This window comes from Sturnira hondurensis, unplaced genomic scaffold, assembly GCF_014824575.4.
Source record: "Sturnira hondurensis isolate 20B ecotype Veracruz unplaced genomic scaffold, ASM1482457v3 Scaffold0021354, whole genome shotgun sequence".
In the NCBI taxonomy this organism is placed as follows: Eukaryota; Metazoa; Chordata; class Mammalia; order Chiroptera; family Phyllostomidae; genus Sturnira; species Sturnira hondurensis.
Window position 1 is genome coordinate 6,106,173 of NW_028093985.1, and position 26,682 is coordinate 6,132,854.

General features: G+C 43.9%; 1 protein-coding gene across 2 annotated transcripts in view; it reads right to left on the reverse strand.

Annotated features, from left to right (window-relative positions):
- ARSB (arylsulfatase B) overlaps positions 1 to 26,682 on the reverse strand; it is a 140,558-nt gene that overhangs the window by 70,957 nt on the left and 42,919 nt on the right. The window lies entirely within an intron of this gene.

Here is a 26,682-nt window from a genome sequence, read left to right on the forward strand (position 1 = left end):
AGCAATGTTTTTGGCAGAGGGAAAAGCTAATTATAAAATCTTTGCAGTCCAGAAAAGAAATGTCAAAATAAAACAAATGTTGTCATTTACAGATGGTAAATCTCACTTTGTAATTCATTATTGAATACAAATAACTGTCAAAAAGTCATGGAAAAACATCGGTCAGCCAAAGACCTGGCAAAAGCATTAAGTATATGACAACGAAGTCTCATCCCTATCCAGCTGATAAAAATGGAGACGGAACCGTGAGGACGTTAGTTTTCAAGACTGCTCCCAGGCAACGTGATGTTGTGGCTTGGCTGTGGCAGGTTTCCCTGAACCATCGACATACATCTCCATCCCATTGCCCCCAGGGATCTTTCAACCAGGGCTTACCCAAGGCATTCTCCTCATTCTGACTTGGGGATCACGGAAAAGCAAGAAACACTCCAGCAACCCTGTACCAGGGCCTGGCCTTCCTTCCAAATGGGAGGCTACCCATGTGAGTGTGACAGACGAATAGACATGACTTCAAATGCCAAGAAGCCTCTTCGTCCAAAAAAAGGAACCTGTTGATGACAGTTGCTTCTTTTAGACTAATTTTTTTAAATGACTAAAATGTAAACTGGAGAGTTAACATGTGTCTTAGCAGTTCATGTAAAGGGTTAGGTTAATTCAGTCTTCTCCTATGAAAAGATCTTGGAGAGAATACTCAGATACTCAATTTACAGCCTGATGTTCTCTTTCCCTGTTGTTCTACATTCAGCCATTTCTGATTTAATGTGCATTCATTTCTGCTAAGTATACCTTCCCAATGGGTTTCTAATCCAGACCACTGCCATGCGCCTATGACACTCCCCTCACCTGGCCTCCAGAGGTAACTTACAGACTACTGCAGGTTGCTGTCAGAGGCACACCTGTGCTTAAAGACCTCTGATTGCTTTCCAAGCAAGAAAAAGTTCAAACTTCTACCCAACACAGAGAATCCTTCACATTTGGTCAACCTACTCTTATAGCACCAACTCCTGCCCTTCCTCATAAAAAGTGCCCTGTGCTTAACACAGAATTAACTTCTCCCTGTTGTTATGGAAGGTCCATGGGGATTCAGTCCTTGTACATGTTTGGTCCTTTGCCTAATATGCTCTTCCCCTTCTTTCCTGCCACATGTAAATTTTGGGTCCCAGGTTAAATGTCACATCTTTGGTGAACTTCTCACTTACTCCCCCAGTCCTTCTCTCTCCTCTGTACTTCCACTGCACTCTACTTGCACACTCATCTACCCCACTTATCTTGGTATCTTACCTTACATACACTTATCACACTTATCTCTGTGTATTAATCAGTTGTTCATGAGTTCGTCTTCCCCTCTACCTCAGCCTCTCTAGGGCGAGAACAAGGCATTACCAGGACCTAGCACAGGCTGCCAAAGAGAGAGCTCAAAAATTTGAGAGGAACAAATAAATGAGTGGAGAAAAGGTCTCTACAAATAAAGACTGAAGACACTAAAAACTAACTGACTACTGAACAGTTTTTACTGAGCTTTTCATCCAGCCACTTCATGACCTTGGCTTTTAGGAAGATGGTCTGCACACAGATGCTCCTTATTTTATAGGATAATGGCAAGTGGGGAGCTCTTGGAACCCTGTGAGAATTTAAGCAAATACCAGAATTGTTTGTCCAATCTGGCACCTGGGCAGTTGCAACAAAGTCAAAGGGGTTGTTCGAGAGCATTTGAGGAAGCACCAGTCCTGGCCTGGAAGAGAATCCTCACTCACCCCTCTAACAAATCTTTCTGGAGCACCTGCTGTATACCAGGGACCATGCTAGCTGGCAGCAAACAAGACAGGCAGGGCTCCCTCCCTCATGGCATGGGCAGAGAAAGAGGCAAGATCTCCCCATTCATGGTAGATGGTAACTGGGCTTCTTGGAGGAGCTGCCACCAGAATGACAGGACAGAGCCAACCGCCATCAGAGAGACAGGTGCCCAGCACGGGGACAGGAGGCTCGGGGCCTTGTTCAATTATACATTAGTTGACGGGACATTCTGCGTCGAGGCTTCTTCTTAATTAAATATGTTAAATTAACTATACTTCAAGAACACTCTGTTGTTAGAACTTAAGGAAATCTTAAGCTAAATGACTATATATAAAAAAGAAAATTTCTAGCTGTTTTATGACTTTCATTATTTTTGTCTAGTATATCAACTGCCACATTTCTAATTTTGCTGACATGTATGCAAGGGATAGGAGTTAAGTGCTATGAGTCTGGGCCCTAACCAGTATGGCTCAGTAGGTTGGACCACTGCCCTACAAACCAAAGGATCAAGGGTTCAATTCCCAGTCCAGTTATGGGTTCAGTCCCCGGTCGGAGTGCATAGGAGAAGGCAAAGGATCAATGTTTCTCTCACATGGATGTTTCACTCTCTCTCCTTCCCCCTTTCTATCTTCTTCTCTCCCTTCTCTAAAAGCAATGAAAAATGTCCTTGGGTGAGGATTAAAAAAATAAAAACAGCCCTGGCTGGTGTAGCTCAGTGGATTGAGTGCGGGCCTGTAAACCACATGGTTCGATTCCCAGTCAGGGCACATGCCTGGGTTGCAGGCCAGTTCCCAGCAGGGGACTCACGGGAGGCAACCATACATTGATGTTTCTCTCCTTCTCTCTTTCCCTTCCCCTCTAAAGATAAATAAATAAATAAATAAATCTTAAAAAAAAATAAAATAAAGTCAGTGCTATGAATTTGGGAAGGTTATTCTAAGTTTCCGTGTTTGAAAAACGGATAAAAACCATACTCGCTCCAGTGTAGTGCCTGGCACAGGAGTAGTGTTCGACAAATGTTAGCCATTTTCACTAGTGATAATCACCAGCAGCAGCAGCAGCGTCCAAGTGTGTGGAGCAAATCGGGAGCCTATCTGGGTGTTTATGAAACACATACCAGATGTAGGTAGGTATTGCAGTCACACTCTAAAGCAGCGTGCTTCATAGAGTAAGTATTCCAAGCATAGAGCCCTCCTTGGTAACATTCTCTTCTCTGTAGGTAATTTCTTGAGAGTCAAGAAATGAATTGTGAGGGGTTTTGTTGTTATTCTTGGGACACAGCCAGGGCGACTCCTCTCTGTTTTCGTGAGTTCAAATAAAATACATCACTTATCAATGAATGCGTTCAAAAGCCAGAGCCTGTGATTCAAATTACATGTCAAAAACAGAACCTGTATCCAGACATTCATTTGAATATCTGAAGAGGTTTTCATTGGTTTGCAGCATTCGGGGCAGATAAATGCTCTGACCCCAACGCGAGTCTGACACTAATCAGACTTCACATCCCAATCGGAGGCACGGGCGTGGGGAGTGTTCCTGCTTCGTGGGCATTAGGGCTCTGCTGGAGTGATGCTGGCAGCCAGGCCCCGGTAACTGACGTCGCCACCAAAAGAGCTGAAGATAAGGAAGATGAATGCAGGGCAAGGGGGAAATGAATGGAGATTAAAAAGAGAAAGATTACGGAAGGTTGTAGTAAAAGATTTTTCTAATTTTAATGGGGCTAATGCCATTGGTTATAGTGAGATACCAACAGGGTTTCCGCTTTCCTGTAACATTTATTAGGGATAAAAAGACTCAAAAATCTGCCCAATAACTGAAAACATTTGGTCTCTAGAAGTAAAAATCAAACTGGGAACTGGAAAACTGTCCTAATTTACTCTGTATCAGTAGGCAAACAACTGAGCTTTTTTCTCCCATCTGAAGCATAGGTAGGTAGACCCTGATCTTGGAGATCCTGAAATGAAAGTTGGCGGGTAAACAGCGGGTGCTGTGAGCTAACTAACACTCCCAGAGTGTTGGGAGACAGGGGCAACGCTGGGTTTGATCTGACATTCTAGAACCCATAACAAGTGCCACAGAAACCCTGTGTTTGGAGTATTTAGGACCAGCAAACATAGATGTATGTTTGTCCTTTTTTACAATTAAAGCCCTCTTTGTTTTCCCTGCAATTTGATCTTGAAAGAATTTCTAATTTTTTTTACTAATCAAGTTATGAATTTCAGGACAAACTAAAATTATTCAATACCCTGAGGGAGTATCATGGTTGAGTCACAATCTGGCTCCCCTTCCAGCTCTCAACCCCCTTTAAGGGGGCCAGATAATTTTTACGAAACAGCTGTTTAGTTGTCAGGAATGTCAATCACGAAGTGATAGATGGAAAAGGTATCACGGAGGCACTTCAGAGTCTGTCAGGATAAAGGATGGCAGGAGAGAAGTGAAAATACCTTCAAGAGACAGAAGAAAGGAGAACTATGGATTCAAAACAACACGCATACTAAGTACTTGTATGGTGAGAAAGAAGGGGGTTGAGTTCAATGATTTTTCAGAGAATTAAACTAGCGAAAGCTAACAGATTCTATTCAAGCAAGCAACAACTACTTTAATTTACCTTTATGTTTCCAAATATACAAGTTAAATGTTTTGAATTTACCCTTAAAGCAGAAACATTTTATTGGATTTCCACTTTAGAGTAAGATAACATTTCAGAAAAATCAATAAACTAAACTGAGTACACAGGCAGTTTTGTTTCCCCAGGGCCCTCTCTGATGTTTGCTCAATGGTACAGGCTCTCCAGGTATCTGGATATCTGGGTGCCTGGGTGCCCGGGGGGGCCAATGATGGTGGGAGAGACAAAAAAACCTCACAAGAACATCGATCAGTGCAATCCTCTTTGAAGAACAACAGGGTAACACTTAATGACAAAGGCCAAAATAACTCAATACACCTAAATATTAAGAAGTTTGTTAAAAGAATTTAAACATTGAATGCATAGTTAACAAAGGCAGAAAAAAAAGATTTGCTTTGGGTCCCCAGATGATATTCGCTCCAAAGCTGAAGTAAATCAAACTGAATCTGTGGACTCTGGGTCCCCCCGACAGTGTGGGGAGGCAGGCCCCCTTCTAGACTGGGGTGCACAGTGAGATTTGAAGAAACGTGGTGGCCCCCAGACATCCCCACAGGGGAAGACAGTGCCGGCTATGGGGGCTGGAGGCGCTTGGGAAGAAGAGAACGTGGGGGAACAGCCTGGTTTCTGTGCCTAACGGGAGGCTGGAGGTTACATGGAGGAATTTCTACAATGCGGAGAGAGAGGTCCAGTATCCGAGAAACTGTGTCTCCTGAACAGCCATGAACCAGGAGATAAAACAAGACCAAATGGTCAAACAAATCAAAACAAATGCCCTTGACCACAACAGGCATCACCAAGTCTCTGCAACTAGATCCTGACATGGGGCCCACTTAGTCTCAGACAAGATTCTAATAAAATGCATGGTGGCTGGCTTCCTCATTTTATAGCAGGCAAGAATCCGCAAATCAGAAAGGCACACTGCTGGACATGGTCTCTGCAGAGACCGTCCTAAAAGTAAGGGAAAAGAATATGAATAAGAAAATATAAAATTTAAAAGTAGACCACAAACTAAAAATGTCTGTACTTGTTTTTCCAACATTAGGTGACCTACACTGATGTACATTAAGGACACCACTGTATGAAGCATAATACAATAACTAAAAAATTAAAATGATGCCCCTGTATCATTAAGACAGTAAGAGGCTAGTGGTATAGTTAAGGATAGTTTGCTTAGACCTAGAAAAAGGTTTATAGTCAGTATTTATGACCCCGATCCTATTGACATCTATAAAATGTGACCCCCTTCACCTGCCGTCTTCTAGCAGAGGTCACAGCTACAAGCACACAAAAGCTTTTACTGTCCTGGCACAGAGGTAAGCCTGTACACTAAAAACAGATCATTATTTACAGGTCAAGCAAACTGCCTCCTGTGTTTTTCAGCTCCACTGGAATGGTGTTTTGAGCCACAGTCAGGGCTTTTCTCATTCCTGGTAATTCCAGGTCACCTTGTGACGTTAGGACAATGGAGGTATGGCCTCAGGGAAGGGACGTCAGCAGACCATTGAGCTAATAGGTTTAGCCTACACAAACATTCAGAAACCGGGACAGAGTAAGAAGACAGGTTGTGACCCTAAGGCACCCAGGCCCTGTCCCCAGGACTGCATCTCAGGCTGGAGGGAATGATGGATGTGGGGACCCAAGGGTGAAAATAACCTGTGCTCACCCCCCTAAGAACGGCAAGGCTCCCTGCATGGCCCTGTGCCCAGTGTAGTATGGCAGCAGCAGATGACAATGACTTCAGGCCCAGTGGCCCTTACACCGCAGTGTGGAAGAGGTGGCAGTCCCACTGATGAGTGGTTTTCCTTGGATGTGGCAAAAGATGGTCCAAGTCTCTGCAGGCAAGGAGGCTGCAGCAAGGCCTAGGCGGGTGACAGGAGCATGAGGAGGAGGATGACTACGGACCACATACTCGCCTCGGCTCCAGTGCTTTGGGATGAAACGAAGAGGCCTTGAACCGAGATGACCTGAACAGACTGCAACCAGGCTTCCTCCACCCAGCAGAACTGAGACCCCAGCAGTACCCAGTCCAGTTACAGAGGGAAAAATAAGCAAGTTACATATCTTGGATGCCTCTGTTTGTGGACTGAAGTCTGTGATCAATGTGTGTGAGCATTATGGCTGTATGTTCTACATTTGATGGATATAATAATTGAGGTTTCTTTGCAGGTGGAACAGAAGGTGAACCCATTTTTATTGTCGTGATTGCTTTTATTGTCAATGTGGTAATATGTACCTCACTTGTGGAGTCAATTCACAGATTTTTACCTTCTTATATAAAAACAACTACAGGAACACCTCACTGCAGGTTCAGGTCCAAACAACCGCAACAAAGCAAATATTGCAATATAGCAAGTCACCTGAAATTTTTGCATTCTCAGGGCATATAAAAATTATGCTTACACTATAGTGCCTATTAAGTGTACAACAGCATTAGGACTAAGAAAACAATGCACAAATCTTCATTAAAAATAGTTTGGTGCTAAAAAGTGCTAACCGTCTACAATGAGTGATCACCTTTGGCCAGTAACTGGTCTCGCTGCAACACTGACGACTGATGCGTGATCAGGGCGGTGGTGGCTGAAAGCTGGGGTGGCTGGGGCAGTCTCTTAAAACGAGACAACGAAGTCTGCCTCATCAGCTGCCTCTTCCTTTCAGGAGCGACTTCTCTGTAGCACAGGACACTGTTTGATCACGTTCTACCCACAGGAGATCTTTCAAAATTGAAGTCAAACCTCTCAACTCCTGAAGTTGCTTTATCAAGTAAATTTATGCAATAGTCAACATCCCTTGTTGTCATTCAACAGTCTTCACCAGGAGTAGGTTCTAGCTGAAGAAATCACTTTCTTTGCTCACCCATAAGAAGCAGCGCCTCATCCATGAAATCATGAGATTGCGACAATTCAGTCACACCTTCAGGCTCCACTTCTGACTCCAGATCTCTTGTTATTTCCACCACATCTGCACTTGCTTCCTCCACTGAACTCCTGAATCCCTCAGAGTCATCCATGAGGGCTGGAATCACCTTCCAAACTCTTGTTAATACTGATATTTTGACCTTTTCCATAGAGGCATCTAGAATGATGACTACTTTCTACAAGGTTTTCAATTCACTTTGCCCAGAACCATCAGAAGAATCACTATCTATGATGGCTCTAGCCTTGCAAAATGTATTTCTTAAATAATAAGACTTGAAAGTTGAAATTACCCTTTGATCCATGGGCTGCAGAATGGATGTTGTGTTAGCACACATGAAAGCAACGTTAATCTCCTTGTACGTCTTCCACTGGAGCTCTTGGTGACTAGGTGTGTTGTCAATGAGCAGTAATATTTTGAAAGGACTTCCCCCCACCCCCAAGCAACAAGTCTCAATGGTGTGTTTAAAATATTCAGTAAACAGATGTGCTGTTATCCAGACTTGTTGTTTCAGTTACGGAGCACATGCAGAGAAGATTTGGCATAATTCTTAGGGCCCTAGGACTTTCAGAGTGGTAGATAAGCAATGGCTACACTTAAACTCACAGCTGCGTTAGCCGCTAACAAGAGACTCAGCCAGTCCTTTGAAGCTTTGAAGCCAGGCACTGACCTTTCCTCTCTGGCTGTGAAAGTCCCGGATGGCATCTTCCAATAGAAGAGTGTTTCATCTACACTGCAAATCTGTTGTTTAGTAGCCACTTTCATGAATTATCTTAGCTAGATCTTCCGGATAATTTGCTGCAGCTTCTACATAAGCACTTGCTGCTCCATCTTGCACTTTTATGTCGTGGAGACAGTTTCTTTCCTTAAAGCTCATGAACGAACCCTCTGCTAGCTTCAGTCTTTCCTTCTGCAGGTTCCTCTTCTCTCCTGGCCTTCACAGAACTGAAGAGAGTTAATGCCTGACTCTGTATGAGGCTTCGGTTTAAGGGAATGTTGTCACACTGATCTGATCTTCCACCCAGATCATTAAACTTTCTCCGTATCAGCAATAAGGCTGTTTTGCTTTCTTTTCATCAGTATGTTCACTGGAGTAGCACCTTTAATTTCCTCTAAAAACTTTTCTTTTGCATTCACAATCTAGCTCACTGTTTGCTGCAGGAGGCTGGCTTTTCGGTTTATCCTGGCTTTGGACTTGCCTTCCTCACTCAATGACGTCCAGCGTTGATTACAATAAAAGATGTGAGTCTTCTTGTCATGTGAACACTTAAAGACCGCTTGTAGGGTAATTAATTGTCCTGATTTCAATACTGTTTTCTCTCAGAGAATAGGGAGGCCAAGGGGAGAGGGAGAGAAGGGAGAAGAGCCAATTGGTGGTACGGTGAGAACATACATAATGCTTACCAATTAAGTTCACCATTTTTTATGTGTGGTGTCCCAAAACAATCACAATAGTAACATCAAAAATCAAGGATCACCATCAAAATATAATATAACAAATATCCACAGGTTCAGGGCTTCAGAACAGGAACAGCTTTAGGGAAGGAAAGGGGATTTCATTTTGCCTACCACCATCACAATGATCAAGTTTATCCTATGACTGCAAATGATTTGCGGGCAGAATAACAAAGTTCAGAGAATCATACTACACAACTCAAAGACCTACTATAAAACTATCAAGACAGCCAGGAACTGGAATAGGAGCCTACTTAAAGAACCAGATTTAAGTGATCATGCACTATTCAGCAAAGATGAAAAAAGTTTCTGCAACAAATGATTCTTGAGTAATTGGATATTTACAGGGGTAGGGAAAAGAACCTTGACCAACCCCTGTTTAACAATATACACAAAAATTAATTGAAGATAGATCACATTATAACACAATAGTAAAAAGAAAACAATTAAAATATAGGCAAGGATTTGAACAGATATTTCTCCAAAGAAGATATTTAAATGGCCAATAGGCACATGAAAAATAGTTTAATATCATTAGTCATCAAGGAAATGCAAATCAAAGCCACAAGGAGCTACCACCTCACACTTATTAGGATGGCTATAACAAAAAAGACAGACAATGACAAGTGCTGGAGAGGATGCGGAGAAATTGGAACCCGCACACACTGCTGGTGGGAATGTAACAGGGTATAGCTGCTCCGGAAACAGCTGGGCGGGGCGGTTCCTCAGAAAGAGTTACCACACACATATAGAGTTAGCATATATGCAGAAATACCACTCCTGGGTATATACTCAAGAGAAATAAAAACATATCTACATAAAAACTTATATATGAGCCATGGCTGGTATGGCTCAGTTGGTTGGAGTGTCATCCTGTACACCTGAAAGTCTCAGGTCCGATTCCCAGTCAGGGCACATGCCTAAGTTGTGGGTTCGGTCCTCAATCGAGGCGTGTGTGCAAGGCAGCCAATCCATGTATTTCTCTCAAATCAGTGTTTCTCTCTCTTCCTGTCTCTCTCTCTTTCCACTTTCCCCCTCCCTCCCTCTCTCTCTCAAATCAATAAATGTATCCTCATGCAAGGATTTAAAAAATAACAGATAATTTTAAAAGACTTAAAAAGTCCATATATTCGCAGCAGCATTATTTATAACAGTCTGAAAAGTGGAAACACCCATTGCCCATTAATTGGTGGATGCGTTTTTAAAAAATGTGATAGATTTTCAGTAATACGCAGCAATATAAGAAATATCCCACAATAAAAAGGAATGAAGTACTGACACACGCTACAACATGAATAAACCTCGAAAACATGACGCTACATGAAAGAAGCCAGTCGCAGAAGGCCACACACCGTATTATTCCATCCCTATGAAGTGTACAGACTCGGCAAGTTACAGAGATGGAAAGTAGACCATTGGTTGCCAGGGCCTGGGAGGAGTGGGGACACTGGTGGACACAGGGTTTGGTGGGGGAGGTGGGGGAAATCAGATAATGGTGATGACGGTGCCGCTTTGTGAATACGGCAAAAAACCCTGAACTGTATACTTTAAAAGGGCGGATTTTATGGTAATGTGAATTATATCGTAACAAAACTGTACTAGAAAAATAAAGATGGATCAAAGAAAAACATAAGAGAGTATCTTTCTAGAAAAACATGAGAATATCTTTACAGAAAAACCTAAGACCCTGTCTCTGTGACTCAGGGATAAATGAAGCTTTCTCAAACCAACAGCCTTTGGAAACTACATTTGTACTGTAGAAAAACTGATAAGAGCCATAAGTGTATAAGAGGACGCAGAGTGACGATAAAACTTCAAAAGCAGAATCAAGCAGTGGGAGGAAATACAGCTTGGTCAGCTGGTGGGATGCACTTTCTGTCCTCTGGACCAGAGGTGGTGGGTTTGGGGGAAACTCTCCTCAGAGTCCCAGGAATGAGCACCGTCTGCCTGATGGCCACAGGCCTGGCCCGGCCGCCTCATGCACATCTCAGAGCCCAGGCAAGGACGCCCTCAGGACGACAGATGCGACTCCTCCAGGCAGGGCATTCCAAATCCCACCCAAACGCTCAAAACCCAGAGCTTCCGGGACACGTCAGATTCTTTGTGCTCGTTTTCACCAGTCCGTCAAATTCACTTGGCTTCTTTTTGCAACAGTTGAACCTTTCTGGAATCAATGTGTCTCTCTTTCGTGTGCGGATCCCTCCTTTTATACCTCAATTTTCCATCAAGGCCCTTTGTTGTAAGCTGACCCTCGAAAACATCTGCCTGGCACGTGAGGCACAACGTTCTTTTTTTAAAAGAAAAAACCTTTTGTGTGTACACAAAGAGACTGATTCGTTGTTTATTCCACTTCTGGCTTCCTGCAAAGTTTAAATGTGGAATCAAGTGGAAAATGACTTCAAAATAGTTAAGAGATTATATAAATCTTTTCCATACTTCATGCAGCCAGTCATGATTGTTATATTAACCCTATCATGTATCACTGGTGTGCTAGCGACCTCTTTTATTTTCTGATTTACATACAGTAAAATTCACTTGTCTTGGGTTGCAGTTCTACAAACTTTCACAAACAGAGCTGTATACAAAGTCACAATCCAGATACGGAATAACTCTATCACCCCAGAACCACGCCCTTGGGCTGCCCCTTTGTAGTCCTCCGGCCCAGCCTTAACTCCTGGCAAGCACTGATGAAGTTCTGCCTTTTCTGGAATGTCATACAAACAGAACTGTAAAGTGTATAAGCTTTGGAGTCTGGCACAATGCACTTGAGATTCATGAACTGCAACGTGTGTATCCACGGTTCGTTCCACTGCTGAGGAGTGGTCCACTGCAGCACTATCCCGGTTTCATTTACCCACGCACTAGTTCAAGAACATTTGAGGGTTTATTTTTTCTGGTTTTTAACAACCAACTGCAAAGTTGCTATAGACACGCGGGTAGGGGCCTACCTAGGTAGACGCGTTTTCATTCCTCTTGGGGAGATCCCCACGAGGAGGATTCCTGCTTTCAGGATAGTTTTTCATAATCTTTGGTTTTCAGCAGTTTGACGATAATGTGAGTGTAGTTTTCTTTAGATTTATCTTGATGGGATTTTACGGGGCTTCTTGAATCTATGCATGTATCTTTCACCAAATCAGTGAAGTTTTCAGATGTTATTCCTTCATATATCTTTCTCCTACACCAATACTTCTCCTCTCCCTCAGGACTGTAATGACATAAATGTCAGACCTCTTGGTAATCTTCCACAGGCTCCTCCCTGAACTCAGGTCGATTTTTTCCTCTTGTTTCCTCCCTGTCTTTCAGACTGTGCAATGTCTACTGATCTACCTGGAGGTTCACTGTCCTCTGTCATCCTCATTCTGATACTGAGACCACAGAGTAAATTTTTAATTTTAGATACTGTATTTTTCAGTTCTAAAATTCAGTTTTGTCCTTTTTATTCCCTTTCTATTTCTCTACTGAGAAGTTCTATTTTTCCATCCATTTCAAAAGTGTTCAACTTGATTTTATGGGGAACGGTTAGACCAACCCAGTGAGATCCAGTTTACGAGTTTGCCTCACCCTCTGTGGACAGAGTGCCAACGTCAGTTTAGTTTCTAAAGCCTTTGCTACGCTGTTTGGGTTTGCCCGGTACTTGCACCACCTAAGGGTCAGTCTGAAACTTGGGCAGTGGTTTGTGCTACAGTTGAGTTGCCCCCCGGGGTCCGTGAGGCAAGTGCACCCTTGGGAAGTGAGAATAGGACTTAAGTCAGTTCTTACATAGAACCCAGCTCTCTCCTCTCTGAGATTCCCCCCATACCTTCTAGTCCTCAGGGTTCCTCTTCCCTGGTTTCTCTGGGCATAAAGCTAAGTTTCTTTCAGGTTTTGTCCTCCTATTCTATCATGCACTTCTACACAACTGAGACTGCCTTTGGAAGCAAAGTAGCAAAAGAAAAGAGATAAAATAATGGGATTCTCCCACAGTCTTTAGCTAAAAGGGGCTCCTTTCTCCTGGTCTTCTGATTAGAGAGAATCTTCTCTGGGGGGTTTAGGTGGCCAAACCCTCCTACTGATGCAATGCAAATCCTCAATTGGGACTGGACTTGGGGAGAGAAAAGACAAAAAAAAGAAAGAAAGAAACAGAAGAAATGGGAAGTCCTCTACATTCTTGAGAAAAGGACCCTTGCCCAAAGCTCTGGTTAGAAATCAGGAGTTTCACGTAGAGACATTGCTACCAAGGCCTGCTGCGTAGTTCTCTAGAGACATCAGCTCTTGGGTCAAGGCCCAGAGACAGGAGAGAAAACCCCACCAAACTGACTCCTGGTGTGAGGACTGATAAAGGCTTGCCGTCATTCCCTTCACCATCTGGCCGATCCTGTTTACTTTTCAGGTGCCCCAATTGGTTGTTATCTGTATTGTCCTGAGTTTTTAGTTGGAATCCATGAGAAATGCAGCTTTGGGTGGCTTCCTCCACTCTGCCCAGCACCAGAAGTGGGGGCTCCTGAGTTTAATGACAACGGCCAATGCCTGGTCTTCACTGCTGCTGGTGTTCTCACCTTCGTCTGAGTCAATACAGAAGCAGAATCAATGACACCTCATGTTGGTAGGAATGAAAGAAGAAAACTATTTGAAAGGCCTTGAGCACCCGCTAGGCGCCCATGACTGCTGTCAGCACTGTGGGGGGGACACGGACAACAGAAGCTCAGTACATGGTCCCTCAAGGGCCACGGCAGCCGTGGAAAGCCTGGCCTCTGGGGGAAGAACAAGGCTCTGTACAACGAAGACTAAAAAAAGGGAAAGAAAAGAAAAGGGAGATGACAACTGGACAGAGTGACACAGAGGCCACTCAGCTGCATGCTGGACCTTGACGAAGAGGAAAAGGCACATTCCACCAGAGGGAAAAGGGGCTCCCTGGGGCCATTATTCTCCCAAAGTGGGTTTTGTGCCCCTGTGATTACATGTTGAGTTGGTTTCCCCCCAAAGGAGACCGAAGGGGGTTTCTAAGGGCATTTTATTACTGCTGACCCTGTTCTTTTACCGACTCCTCTTCTGTCATTCTTATAGAAAGGGTTCCGAGGACTCGGGTCAGAGTGAAGACTGGGCGCCAGGTCAGTCAGGCTAAGATGCGACAGGAGGTCCTTCCCGGGAAGTCTTGAATTACCCCAGAAAAAAATTCTCAATAATTATTGTAACTCAGTTGGTTGCTGGCATTGTTTGTATGCTTCAGTTGAGTCAAAGCATTCGGAAGTTTATTTTTCATATTTTATTTGGATGGATTCCTACAATCACAATGGCAGTATCTTCATTCTAGGACAGTATCTATTCTATCTGAATGTATTTTTTTGCTACGTATTCAGAGAGGCTTTGCCTGGAGAGGCCCTGTGAGCAGACAACCCCCAAGGAGGGCAGAGCAGTTCACAGATGTCCTGCATAAGCAAAGAGGGGCCAAGTCCATTGTGCATTTTCACATGCAGCTGTGTGGAAAATGCCTATGCTGATGACTCAGTGTCTTTGGGTTTCTAGCTTTAAATGACAGCAGAGAAGAGATCATTTTCAAGCATTGAGCATTTAGGGACAACGGTGAACTTCAGCCAGCTTTGAGCCTATGAGCTACCATGCATTGCACTCGGTATGAAGAACGACTTTAAACAATGTAAAAAAAGGGAAGCCTGCTGCCACTTGGGCAGTAAGCACAGTACAGGACAGCTGTCGCAGCAGCCAACCTGACAGATACTGTGTCTATTTCCCTTAACAGAAACTTAGCTTCCCCCTAGTGTGTTTGGATGCTGGGGTCTTGCTTGACTTTATTTTCTGGAACGAGGTGTGCTCAGGGGTCACATGTACAATGCAGAACCCATGACCGCACTGCATTTGTGCCTCTTCACGGTGTTGCCTGGGAACACTATCTTTTGTAAAAGACTTTGCTGTGTCCCCTGATCCCCACCCCCCACTTCTACCCTCCGCCTGGCTGGCTGCTGGGACTGTATTTTGTCGCTTATCTAACACAAAATAAACAGAACAATCTGGAGCTAATTTAAGTGGTTTACCATATCAGGATACAGCTGGGAAAGATTTTAAGAAAAAGGCTCAACAGGAACAATAGCGCTGTGAAGCTGAGCGGCGGCAGAGAGCACAGGAAGGCAGTTTCAGACGGCCTGGCAGACAGCTGTCAGCCACTCCAATAACAATCCCCACAGCCAGTGAAAAGGGGCAGGGTCTGTGCGGCAGCTCAGCCGGAACACCAACAATGAAAAGAAGGGATCAGAGGGCGTTCTTCCTCAGTGGCCCAAGTGTTGGGGCCACCAGTCTCTGGGGAGCCCTTCCTCAGAGCTCCCATGCAGCAAGGACTGACGAGGAATTGCAGATGAGAGAAATTTTATTTCTCCACAACCCGGGCCAAGACTTTAAAAAAATTTTTTTAACGTGCATGCATACATGCTGGCTTTATCCTGACTTACGAATCCAGCGAGGCCTGCAGAGAAACATCTGTTTTTGACATCAGTTTCTTCCAGTCCGCAGGCTGGTGTCTTTTTAACTCTTTGGGGGCCTCTGGCTAGACCTCAAATTTCCTGGTGCAACCTGACAGAGGTGAGAGGGCTTGAGAGAGTTAAATGAAGCTATTTGTTGCCCTTGAAAGAACTTGCAAATGCTTTATGTATTTAAAAAGCAAACCCTACTTGGATCAAGCTCTTGACAAAAATCCAACCAATTAGGTAAACTGTGTAATCCCAAAGGCAGCGATGTTGTATGCAGAGAATACCCAATAGGAAGCATGGCGCCTGAGACTCCAGAGTTGACTTCTGCCCTCTGCAGCGGTTTCCTCACTGAGGACCAGGCGCCCTTGTCCTCTTCTCCATTACTCAATTCACGCTCACGCCTTCTCTCAGAGAGCACTCAACTTAGTAAAAATTCCCCTCTGACAAGAGCTATCTTTGGGTCTATTACAGAACAAACAGATTTGTTGCATAACTTAAAAAAATAATCCTTGTCTATGTTCTTAAAAAAAAAAGAATGCCATCTGTAAGGTTCAATAAACAAATGAAAAAGTAGAAATTAAATAAATGTTTCATTAGTCACTTTTGCTATACCATAGGTCACAACAGATCATTTAAATAACATCAATTATTAAATCTTCCATGATACCAGAACTAACTTAAGATTTCAGAGTACAAATAGGTAGAGCTGTAGATAGGTTCTCTAAAAGCAGAAAAGAATATAAAAAATTCTAAAGGATAAAAAGATAGGAAGGCAGGGAAATATCCCCTTTGGAAATGTATTATCCTTCCTATTTCCAGGGCATGTAACTTTGGACAATGATTCCTTCAGAACTATCTGAGCACACTTAAAAAACAATGCAACTAACTGAGATGGTGAAATCGCTCTAGAGAAGCTCTAAAACAATAGTGTGTATCGGAACCCCTGGAAGGCTTGTTAGTGCACAGATGGCTGGGCCTTACCTCCAGAGTTTTCGTCCAGAGAAGGGTCCAAGAACTTGAGTTTCTAACAACCCCCCAGGTGGTGGTGACTCTGTTGCTCCTCAGACCATACTTTGAAAACCACTGCTCTGGATGGAGTCAGATTCAATAGCTGATACATTCAAGTCAACCAGCTTTACTCTGAATCTTTTTCATTGTTCTTTTGAATCATCACTGGTAGAGCACGGTTGAGCAGAGAGAGTGGAAAATGAGCAACACAAATGGGCACTGAATTGATGTAAAATAGTCAAAACAGTCATACACAGTGAAAGGGGCTAGGTCTTACCTTCTGTGAGAACTAAGCTATAAAAAAATTATAAAAGTCATTATTTTCTGAAGGGTAAATTATCCTTGACTAACAGATGAAAAATATGTGGCAAAGGAGAAATTCCTATAATGATGAGCCCCTGGGCCCAGGCTCAGGACCAGCTGTTCTCATGGCGGCAGAATCACATGGGGAACCAGAAGGTTATTTGGAAACAAACGCAGAGAAGATGGTGAGTCTGCCTGGAAGGTGCTCTGCCCCATAGAAACCAGTGTCCGAGTTTCCATAATGGGATCCACCAAATACCAAATGGTAGCTTAGAGATCAACAAGAAAATGACGAGGCCAAGAAAGCTTTGACTGCAATGGCAATAATAACTAAAAAGACAGAAAAAGGAGGTAATTGAGAGAATCTAAAATAGACAGACACCTTAGGATACAACAGTGAGGTCAACTACCGTCTCGGCAATTCCAGTCGTTTCATTCAAAGTCTCCATTTTAAGGAACTGGGGAGCCAGTGCAGGCTTCCATCAACTCTAAAACTACACTTCTAGTGAGTGGCTACATAACCAGGCCTTCACTTCCGACAGCCAAAGTGGCTGCTGTGAGGTTGGCGAAGGCATTACTGTAGTGCACGAAGACCACGTGGATCTGAAGACAAGTAAAGAGAGAGAAGAGGGACTGCGGGGATGTTCTCTGGCAGCCCTAACAGCTCCTGAGGGCACTTCTCTCCAGCAAGCTGTTTCTGACACCCTGGTCATATCACCGTACTGCACCCAGAAGGGTTCGCCAGAGGGCAAGTGAGGTCATGGGGTGATCTGGTGAGGCCCACTGTCCGCCCAGGACTTAGCCTACTTCATGGGACTCAAAAATGAATTAAAACTACATTTTAAAAGCCATATCTTCCATCTGGTTCCTATCACTGTTTTTGGCTAGCAGCAAAAGTACCTGCCAGTTTTTATCTGTAGGAGGTGAAAGGGAGCAGCACATTTCAGGGGGAAAGCAAATAAACGTATTTGCCAGGATGGTTTCAGGTTTACCAAACAGCTTGTGGGGCAGGAAGCACTGCACTGATCCAAATAATGGCAACGGCAACACTTCTCTCCACTAGACCACCTGATGCCACAGGGCCAAGGAGAAGGTATGTTTTCAGCTCATAATACGAACTTGGCTCATAAGCCAAGTTCAGATGGGAGCTTCTCCAACGATCTGACTCAGGTACCTACATTTTAGAGGAAAATTTTTCTTCTGGGATCAACTCACAATCCTACTGCCCATTCCCATTTCTTGATGAAAACCACATATGTAATCAGAAATTATTTTTAAAGCAGCTTTCCTGAAGAATATTCAAGGAATTAGAAAGAAGAATGAACATATCATTTTGATTATTTAAAAGCACCTGTCATGGTCACTTGAACATGCCGAGTGCATGGGGCCAGGACTCAGGGGAGCTGGGGGGAGCCTGCAAGAATGTTTCCTGGGCAACCAGGGTGGAACTCCCTCGCCAGCCCTTTTCCCATCAGCCAAAACCATGTAGGGGACCAGGCTTTTAAAACTAGTTTTAATTTACTTTGAGTATCATGAAGTAGGCCAAGTCACAGACAAAAAGTTCAGAAAAGTGGATAGATACATGCAAAAAATGGATTAAAGATTTAAATGTACACACCTAGAAGAAAAGATACAGAAAAACTTCCTTGACGTGGGTCTTGACAATGATTTTTTAGATATGATACCAAAGGCATAACCGGCAAATACGAAAATAAACAAGCGGGACCACATCAAACAAGAAACACAAGCCAAAAAACTACATCAGATAGAATAACAAAAACAAATACAAATACTACATCAAAAGAAAATACCAAAGCTTCTGCACAGCAAAAGAAACCATCCAAAAAAAATGAAAAGGCAATCTACAGAATGAAAAGAAGTATTAGCAAGCCACACATCTGATGAACAGTTAATATCCAAAATAATAAGGAACTCATACAACTCAATAGCAAAAAACAAATTTTTTAAAAACCCAAATAATCCAACTAAAAAATGAGCAACAGACCTGAATAGGGGTTTCTCTGAGACAGACATGCAAATGACTGACAGGTACACGAAAAGGTGCTCAACATCACTAATCACAGGGAAACGCAAATCAAAACCACGCTGAAACATCACCTCACACCTGTGTGAAGAGCTTTGAACAAAAAGACAACATAATGCTGGCAAGGATGTGGAGAAAAGGGAACCCTTGTACACCGCTGGTGGGAATGCAGATTGGTGCAGCCACTATAGAAAAACAGTATGAAGGTTCCTCAAAAAATTAAAAATTGAGCTACCACATGATTCAGGAATCCTAATATTGAGTATATACCCAAAGGAAATTCAATCACTATCTTGAAGAGATATCTGCACCCACCCTCCAAGGTCACCAGAGCATTATTTACAATAGTCAAGACATGGAAACAACCAGTGTCCACTGATGTATAAATGGATAAAGAAGATGTCTGTCTGTCTGTCTGTCTGTCTCTCTCTCTCTCTCTCTCTCTCTCTCACACACACACACACACACACACACACACACAGGAATATTACTTAGCCATGAAAAAGCAGGAACTCCTTCCATTTGCAAAAACATGGATAAATCTCAAGAGCATTATGCTAAGTGAAGTAAGTCAGACAGAGACAAATACTGTGCAATCTCACTCAAGGATCCTAAAAAACCCATTGTAACAGTAGCCTGGTGGCTGCCCAGGGGATGGGCGTGTGTGGGGGGTGAGGAGAAAGTGAGCCATCGTGATCTAATGGTACAAACTTCCAGCTGTAAGATGTGTAAGTTCTGGGCCCCTAAAGTACAGTGTGGTGACTATAGTTAGCAATACAATATTGTGTACATGAAAGTTGCTAAGAGAGGAAATCTTTCTTCTTGTTCTTACAGGTGGGGGGGAAAAGTAGCCAGTAGGCAAATGTGGCCATTGAGCATTTGAATGTAGCTAGTGTAAAATGAGATGTGCTACAAGTATAGAATATACAACAGGTTTGGTATATAAATTTTTAAAAGATTGTGAAGTATCTCACTGATAACTTTTTGCATTGATTACTTGTTGAAATGATAATATTTTTTATATACTGGGTTGAATAAATTTATTACTAAAATTAACTTCACCTGTTCTTTTTAATTTTTAAAAATGTGGCCATTTAAAATTACATATGTGGCTCACATTTGTGGTTTGTATTAAAATTCTATTGGACAGCATTGGTCTAGAACCTCACTTTAATAATTCTCTAACCATCCTTAGGATACACAATCCTTCTATTCCACCCTTTTACCATATTTCAACAACCCTTCACCAAGTCCCAACTTCTCTCCTGAGCTGGCTCAAATTCCATGGCCCATGTCACTATAATATCTTCTTTAAACATACCGACTTACCCTTCTCTCTTTTCATTGTACTCAGCTGCACAAACTCAACCTCAGCAAAGCCAACATTCCATGGCCCCCAGGTAGCTAGAAACCAAGTGTCATCAGTGTTTCCTAGGCCCAATTTTGTCATCACTAATTCTCTTCCTATTGGAAGCCCAAGGGGCTTGTGAGCCAACACATAACCAGTAAGGGACAGAATGAGCAATAGTTTTAAAGGAAAGATATTAGTAAAACAAAACAAAACAAACAAACAAACAAAAAAACCCTGAACGGGTTTCTATATCCAAATCTGCCTCAGCCTAGCTGTATGAACGTAGAAAGCAACTTCACCTCTTTGGAGCTTGGCTTCCTTGTATAGTCTGAGGCTCTTGGTCTTTCTAGCTCTAACACGCTATGACTTGGTGAAGACAATAGAAGTCAGTGTGAACATGGGGCTACGAGTAAATGCTTTTGACACTGTCTCTGCCTGGGCCAAAAGCAGCAGTTTGCATGCAGGTAGTTTACCTTGGAAGTGGTCCCAGCGAGTAGGATAGAGAGGCTGGGGCTGCTGAATGGGGAAGGAGGGAAAAGCCACACACGGATGTGTTATCAAGCGGCTCCATCTCACTGGCACCCTTGGAGAAATCTGAGGAAATTCATCTCAGAACTGTCACTCTCGGGAACATAGAGGGAACACACTTATGCAATAGCTCCCAGGGAGCTGGGGTGGCCCACCAGGCCACAACTGCCAGCACATCTGGGTGATGCACATGTGGGCTCAGGGTGACACTCTGGTCACCGTGGGAGAAGCCGACCAAAGCCGGCTCTGAACTTGCCACCGGAACAGCAGCTGCAGCAGGATGTGGGGCTGGGAGGGTCTGCTGTGACGGACAGAGGTACTGACGACAGCCACTGTGTCTTTTAAAAATTATCTCCCTGCTTTGAATATTCTTCCCAGCTTTGTCCACCTGGGGAAATCCTTGGTGTAGACACTGATAAGTGTGTCTTAATAAGTGTGGTTTCCACATGAAAGACTAGAGCCAAAGGCTGCAACTGTGGCTTTGCTTTTAACTACGGATCACTCACTTGCCCCTTAAGCCCATGTCTTTATCTGGAAAACGGAGAATAACACACCCGCTTCACATTCTGGGAGAGGCTTAGAGCCAGAGTGTTGTCATTCAGTGGTTTTAAGAACTTCAGTACTATTTAAAGACAGAAATCGACTATTGGGCCAAGAGCTCCTGCCTGCCCCAACCTGCCCATTTGCAGATTCTGAGGCCTTCAACGTACAGTGCAGCTCTGCTCAAGCCCTAGATATTGAGGGCTTTTCTTGTAACCCCACTCCCACCCTCTCCCAACTGTGGTGTTTTGTGTGGGCTTCCACCTGGTTTCCAAATGTGCACTCCAGGTCCTCCACAGCAAGGAACCAGTGGCCTTCCCAGCCCTTGTGAACGTCTCCTCTAGGGGGCGCTGGGCTCTGCCAGTGTAGCATGGCTGAATGGGGTCCTGCTTCAATGTGGACCTTTAGAACCTAAACACAGACACACGTGTGTGCAATACACTGCCCAGGGATGACTGCTGCAGCGTCCTCACCAAGCAGTGCAAAATGAGAAAGCCCACATAGGGCAGTAATATTGATAGCTGAAATTATTAAATTCCTACCTTATACCAGGCCTGGTATCAGGCATTTTATGTGAGTTATCTTATTTCTCATAACAATCCTGTGAGTAAGCTTTATCCCCATTTTGCAGATAAGAACACCAATGCTCATAAAAGTAACTGACCAAAGTCACTCAGTTATAAGTGGTAGAATGCAGGTCTTAACTCAGATTTGTCTAATTACATGGACCCTGCTCTGCATTAACTGTCTGCTACCCTGTTTCTCCATGATGGGTCTCAAACTTGCCATGTCTCCTGGGTCATTATAAACCATGCTCTTTGTCAACCTTCTGGAGTCAGCTCAGCCCCCTACTCCTGGCTTTGCCCAGACCTGGCTTCCTACCCTCTCCCCTTCCCAGCATGTCGAGTAGGTGGTTGTCCAGGAAATTCTACACTGACTGAAGCTGGACTCTTTGGCGGCATATTGCATTGCTGTATCAGACAGATTTGGGCAGACTTTTGAAGGTAGAATGTAAGAATAACTTCTGGAGTGTTCTTTGAGTGGGGATGAAATCTAGATCCATTACTAAGTTGCTAGGATGAGTGATGTGTGCTGGATGCCAAGAAGCGTGAAACAGAGCATGGGGTGGCAGCGGGGAGAGCAGAATGCACTCACGGAGTGAGCACACTGAATCAGAGCTGAGAGGACAGCATGCAACTTTAAAAGCGAAGCACTGTCCTGAAATACCAACATTTTAAACCACTTCTTTTTCAAAGTGTGTTTCTTCCTTCTTACTCTTCACACACTGTACACATATGTGCCCATTACTTTTGCACTGGCAACCATACTCTCCAGGTTCCACATGTTCTTCAAGCCCAGACTGCTTAATTAAGGAATCGAATGCTGGCTGACCGGCAGGGTGCCTCCCAGGAAGAGGCTGTTGATGCCTGCTTCCTGCTGAACACTGAGACTGGGAGCACCTTATTATCACTTCCTTCTCGTGTACAATTCCCGCAGGTTCCACAGACCGTGCACTAATCTGCAGGACCACTGTCTGTGTTCAGTGTGACAAGTGATCTTCGGAAGCTCCCAACTCAATTAGAGCTTCAGGACTGGAGAAAACATTACCAACAGAGGGACAGCCGTCTAACAAGAGAAGTAAACAACTCCTGCAGAGGGAAGAAGTGCCTGGTCTTTAGTCACACACAGCAGTAAGATCGATGAAATTCTGCAGGAGTGTAAGCTGACAAATTAAGCAGCGGGGACATGATCACGAAGGTCTCACAGCCTCACAGCCACTTAGCCTCCCAGAAGCAAGAATGCTGAAACCCTTTTTATTACTGTTGGGAGGAAGGGAAAATACCAAGATCGGAATTCGATTTACTGCCCTTAACTTTCTAAGCATCTTATAAATAACTACATCATTAAACAAAGCGTGGTGTAGAATTTAATTTTTAAAAGTGCCCCTAAAAATGAGACACACCTCCTCACTTTTCAGAAGAGCACGCTCTGTGGTGAGCAAAGACACGTCAGAACTGGCACAACTACGCGACACTACGGAGGCAGGAGCTGGAACGGAAAATAAAAGAGTTAAATTTCCAAGGATTTCTGGTACGGGTCACCTGTGCTTTTTTTCAACAAATAACCTCTCCGTGGGTATCTCCCTATTTACAAAAAGGTGATAATTAATTATTTCTCATCTACCCCAGAGGATCAGAAGACAAGGAGTCCCTACAACAAACACTATTTGTTTAAAGACCTTAAAAAACAACAGCCCCCCATTGGGTGTGTGGGGCAGGGAGCAGATGGGAAATCCTCCTAATCCTGCTACAAACCTCAAATTACTTTTAATTTGAAATTTTAAAAAAACCCAGTTTTCTTTTTTTGGAAAAGATCATGTTTGTTTCCTGGAGAAATACTTCACTAATAGTGAACTTGTCCCCCTCCAACCCCCCAAAAAGATTTTATCATCTTAAAAAAATGAAAAGATTGCTGACAATGGATACAGTGGCCTCTAAAGTATCTTTGACCTATAGGAGTACTAGTGATAAAAATTTCAAAGAAAATACATTATACAGTACAGATATTTTAATAAGCTGATCCAGGATCCCACAGTCCTATGGTGCATGTTGTAACAGCATTTCTTCTGGTACTGAGGAGGAAGTGCTAACACATCTCAGCAAACAAGTGAACTACTTTGGGCTTTCTTTAGAACAGCTGAAAAAAGCTTTCTTTCCTCCTGTGTCTTCATCACGTTGCATTCTGCATTTATAAAGAACCAATACCTAAGACCACGGTCCTTGTACAAGTGCCTTTCTCCATGCTAGAGGTGTGGACTTCAAGTAATGAGACTCCCTCCTTTCTTTTCTCTTCCTTTTCCTTTAAACGCTCAAATTTTAGACTTATGCAACCAAATGAATTACCTCCTTCAATGAAGTTACTGGGATGAAACATCCTTATTTCAATGATGCTGTCAATGATCCAAACTGTTCCTGGAATTACCTTCCAAGCCAGTTTATGAGCCTGCTAAGCAAAATGGCCTCACCACTCACACCTCTAGGGAAGTACGAGAAACACACAGCTCTTGCCTCGTAGAACCTTACAGTCCACTATGCATTATTCCCACCCTACCCTGATCATTAGGAGAGAAAATCTTCAATCAACACTCACCAGGCACCTTGCAAGAGGCACGGATTGTTGCACCGTGAAGCTGCAATCTATGGCAGCACCATCCAAGAGAAATATAATCTGAGCCACGTATGCCACATAAACTATTCTGCTGGCTGCATTTTTAAAAAATAAAGAGTTAAGATTAATCTCAATACAATGTATTCAACCCAACATAACAAAAAATTATCATTTCAACATATAATCAATACACAAATTATTGACATCCTCTTTTATAATCTTTTTTCACACCAACTCTCTGAAATTCAGTGTTTCCCACTCACAGCACATCCCCATTCAAATCAGCCACAGTGCAAATGCTCAACAGTCACCGTGGACAGTGAAGATACAGAGGCCCTTTTCTCCCTGGAATAATGAAGGCCTGTGCACTATTCAGTACTGGATGAGCTGAGTTTCTCTTGGCATATTCTTAATACCTTTAACTTGTGAGTAGATGACCACAGTATAAGAAAATTAACTGTAACACTTGGAAGGTCTTTGTCTTATAACAAAAAACGTTATTAGAAAGTCAATCTGACACTTAGCAGAAACTATGGAAATTAAAACAGAAATGGTAAAGAAAGGTCTAGAGGCTCTTCCACCGACCAACAATTCGGCCTCTTGTTGGCCTTGGACGCCACTCCAGCTCGGAGAGGCTGCATGTGAGAGGCTGCATGTGGTCTTCTCTCAAAGCTGGGAAAGGCAAGTACAGCTCTGAAGAGGAACGCTTTGCCTTTGCCCAGGACCAACAGAACCTGTGATCTAAATTTCCTAATGATTCACAATCCAAATGTGCTCAAGATAAAGGAACAGCATGGGGCAAGGACCTGGGGTGGATGGGGAGTGAGCGGGGCTGGAGAAGCTGAGACAGAAAATCAGTGCTTAGGACCAGCAGGACGGAAAGGAAAGGAAAGGAAACTGGAGACCCAAGAAGTGCTTCTGAAGACCTGTCATCCCACCATCCTGGGAGGCCAAGGCAGGCCAAGGCAGGCCAAGGCCGCCAGGCAGGATGCAGACCCCACAGCCCAGACCTGAGCACACAAGTCCTTCGTGTCTGTTGTGTGAGACGGGGGGGAGGGGGGGCACACTCTTGAAGGGAAGTCACAGTAACCACAACCCAGATGTGCCAGCCAACATAAGCGCAGTGCCAAAGAGCCTGGGCCTCCAGTGGGCATTTGGTCCTCTAAAAGCTGAGTGAACTCACCCTGGCTGGTGTGGCTCAGTGGATTGAGGGCCAGACTGTGAACCAAAGGGTCACCAGTTTGATTCTCAGTCAGGACACAAGCCTGGGCTGCAGGCCAGTCTCCCTAGTAGGGGCGCATGAGAAGCAACCACACACTGATGTTTCTCTCCCCTCTTTCTCCTTCCCTTTCCCTCTCTCTAAAAATAAATAAAATCTTTAAAAATTTAAAAATAAAAGCCGAGTTCATGCGTGAACTCCTTAGCATGTGCCCATGTGAGGACTCCTCGTCCCTCCTCCCACGGGCACTCGGGGGAAACCACAGCTCTGTCCCAAGGTCTGAGTCAGAATTAGTGGGCGATTTTTTTTGTGAATGGAGTTAATCTCCTTTAAAGAATTTTAAATTCTTCCATCAAAGGATCAAAAATGAGTGAAAACCTGAGATTTTCAACTTTAAAAAAATCCACAAAATCAACTCTACTCTGTTCCTTAATTTGCCCTTGTGTGTTCCATCCAAGCAAAGGTGATTAGCATTCCAGGAGGGTGAGTCCTGTGAGACCCAGAGGTGTGTCCCTTTGAACACTGAGGGGAAGGCGGGACTGGCCTGGTCACCGTGCCCAGAACACAGCTTTGCTTCTCTCTTCCTCCACATCTGCTAAGATGACCCTCCATGCCCAAAATGTCCTGCCCTGTCTTTCCAATAATCCGCTGATAACTTATCAATCATTCAAGCACAGTTTAATTCCTATCCCATCTCCTCTAGGAAGCCTCCCCCGATGGCCCCCACCCACCTGGCCCCCACTCACAACCTGTGGAGATGTGCTGCCGTATCTAGAATGCAGGCACACTCCTCCGCCTGCAAACACATCCTGAGTTCTCTGCTGGACTAGTTGCTCTCCATCTTTTTGGGTTTTTTGACCATTCACGCTGCCTTCAGCAGCACTTCTTACACTAAGTGATTTTCAGCCTGGAGGTCAGAGAATACACCCCAGTCCTACTCATGTAGGGGATGTGTCAGAGCCCTAGGCATGGGAAAGGATGTCTACACACCACACGCCAGCCTGGCCCCCTCCATGACCCCTGGGGGAATCTGAGACTTCTGCCTCATACTGACTAAAGGCCAGGATCACTACACAAGGTGTCCTTTAAGACCCTGTCTTATCTAGCTTTGGGTGTCCTCAGAACCAGTACACTGCTGCAAATAAAATACAGTCATCGTGCATATTCACTAATTCCTGTTACTAAGAAAAAACATTATTATCTCGCCTGGTCAGATGACCTCACCTGGAGACAGCCTGATGACCAAACCCCACCACAGACACTGACTATGCCATTCAG